Genomic DNA, 3,080 nt, shown 5'->3' with positions numbered 1-3,080 from the left:
TCGGCTGCTGGATCCTCCATATTCATGGGAGATCAGCGCGCGTTTAGTCAGGATGGGGGAACGCCGGTAAGTTGATCAAAGGCTCGACTGCGATGTCGAGGTCCTCACAGCCCCTGCGAACCTTTCGCTCTTTATTACTCAAACAACTCCCGGGCACCCGAAGCTCAACTGTACTTTTCAAATAATGACCCCGTCATATTGTATACCTTTGCATTTTTGCATTAACAACCGCGCGCGCGCTTTCTTTAATGTTTCGAGTTCTCCGTTCGGGGTACGCGTATCGTTTTCGCTCGCGGAGGTGAGCACGGAATGGGGCGCCAAAAGAAGAGGCGAGGCTTCTTCTATCTTCTCGACGTGACAATTTCTTGTGGAGTTCGCGTCGCATTTCGCGTTACGAAATTAAATGGCAGCAAAACTGGTAAATAATTCGAGAGTTTCAATTCTTTCTACACCTATATCCTAGAACCATCTCGCGTAGGAAATTTCTGCTGCCGCAACGAGTACATCAAGCTTCCTTCCGAGGACAGTGTAATCGTCTCTCCGCGGAACACATTTAAAGCTCTTTGAAACAGCGAAAAACCGCATGGCAAACAGAGGCGGCAGGGCATCGCAGGTTTTAATCTCGAGCGACGTACCACCTGAACGAGTCCGACACGGCGGTGTGTAGTTTCAGCGGTTCCATCGAGGAGCCGGAGCGGGGAACGAGGATCTTACATGTCCGTCGATTCTCCAGTGAACGCGAAACCACACGGCCGACACTCCCGCGGACGGCTCCCAAATGGAATTAAACGCACTTTTCCCAGCCGCGTGGCACGTTTACACGCAGACAGGCGAGCACACTCGGCGAAAAGGTCGCGCAGCGGCACGCCGCCATTTAATTACGCCTTGAAAAGGTTGGTAGGCAGCAGACAGGTCGGGAGGTCTGTAGGTTGATACAGTAGAGCCGGCAAAGGCCGAATGTATACTTACTTCCGTCCTTGCGGACTACGGCCGTACCTCCTGGCTGCTTCGCCCAGTGCAAACATGGATATGAAAGGTTAAAGCTTGCCCCTTTGGCAAAAGCCTTCCAGGACTTCCGTCCCCGGCCGTCTTTCCGCCTGGCTGCGAATCCCGGAATGGCTGCGATAAAATTTGCTCTTCTCTCGTGGGCGGCGGTGCAACAGAGAGATTACAGTTATCCTGCAGAGCCACACCGCCATCATGCAAATTGAAACTCTTCCCTCTCCCCCGTTCTCCTTTCTCCGGCCACGTCTCTTCGTAAATATGTAAATATCTTTGCTCGCGTCGCGATCTTCTCTCCACCAAGTTCCCCGCATCCCCCTTTGTTTATTGTCACGCGCCCGAAGTCGCAATTAATTTCGGGGCCTCGAGTGTCACCTGCCCTCGGTGTCCCTTTTCTGGTCACTTCGCCAGCAACTTTCCTTCTTTACGATTCTATTTTTTACACTGTCGACTGGCAAAGGAAAGTTCGCCGCGGAAGACGCCTAAAAGAAGTGTATTACATTAGTGGGCTTACCGAGAGCTGGCTCTTTGACGATCGCGGCTGTCGCTGCAGCTGAAACAGAGGCAGAAGCTTGTTTAGATAAGCTAAGCACCAAGTGATCCGACTCTGCGGACGTAGATTAAAGGGAACCTGAGGGAATCGCAGCGTTTACGATCCGATCCCTTCTTTTATATCGCTCTATTGAGCAGCAGCATGAAATTACGTCGATCTACGTTGGACGCACAAGTGTGCGTCTTTTTATTCGAATCTACGCTCGCATTCCACTTCATAATGCGACGCGTTCCTGCGTAACGCGCAAGGTAGACGACGAGTTCAATAGGGAATATGATTTCGACGTATGCCAGGCGGAAGATATTCGACATTTTGCCGGGCCCGCCCCACTTGGAGCGGATCCTTGCATTATGGGATTATCATTACGTGTGCCAAATGTCCATTATGGGACGCAGACGTTTCTGGTACGGTATTCAAGGATATCGGCTAAGGCGATTACATTCGGGGCTACCTGTGCACCGTGTATTCTTTTGTTACGCGTCTCAGCCAAATCACGGTTTAGTCATTCGAACCACGAGGACATCGATTTTCAGCCCGGCGAAATAGTGGCCGCGGGGTGTAATTTGTATTTTATTGGCAGAAGCGAACGACACAGGGGTTGGTACATTAAAAATACAGAAAGACGATGTCACCTTAAATTTAGGAAAAAATTTGTTCCACCCTCTTCGAAGCTGTTCCGTTCAAATTCTTCAGCTTCAACCCCTGGCTCAGTAGGTGCTGACATCTGAAAGCTCTGGAGGGTAGGTTAGCTATCGATCTGCGAGAATAGGGGTGAGGTTCAGTCGGTAAGCTAGGGAGCTCGTTCACCCTCGTGCAATCCATCTTCTGTGAACCTTAGTAGCAAACGGTAAAACTGGAAATGGCAATTTAATTGCAGTTCTATCCACGGGGTAGTATTTCGAATATTTTCCATTCCGAGTCGATAAAGTTGTACGCAACCGGAAAATGATAAGGGGGCTCTAAATGAATTTTCCCAGGAAGCTTATATTACCCCTGCGTTGCTCTATGAAATTATCGTGCCTCGATAAGGGGAGGCTTTTAATATGCCGCCAGAAATGTAGCACGCTTCTTTTTCGATGATTTTAGGGGTTGAACGGAGCGAAGATACCTCCCCAGGTAACTTTCTCACATCCAGAAGTACGAATGCCATAAAATGGTAAATAAATTTACTGTCAGCCTATTTCTTCACAGGAAACTGTTCTAGGGATTCGTAGATTTTGGTGCTTCGTAGCGGAAGTCGTTCCTATATCAGACTACGACGCGCTATAAAGGATTTGCAGGTACGGTCAAGCACCTTCATTCCGGGAGTAAATGGACGACATAAACGTAAAACGAAAGGGCCAGGGAAAACTGTTCGGTATAACTGTCCGTCAGGCTTAATGTAAGCGTAAAGATAAATTTCTGCCCAGCTGGCCACTCCAAACGCTAAAACGCAGCATAAAATGTGAAATCAATGACGAGTAGGTTACTCACACATGTCCAACGTCGAAATAGCCTCTTCTGTTTTCAGACGTTCACGAATGTT

This window comes from Andrena cerasifolii, chromosome 11 (assembly GCF_050908995.1).
Source record: "Andrena cerasifolii isolate SP2316 chromosome 11, iyAndCera1_principal, whole genome shotgun sequence".
NCBI classification, from domain to species: Eukaryota; Metazoa; Arthropoda; class Insecta; order Hymenoptera; family Andrenidae; genus Andrena; species Andrena cerasifolii.
This window is presented reverse-complemented; position numbering follows the sequence as displayed.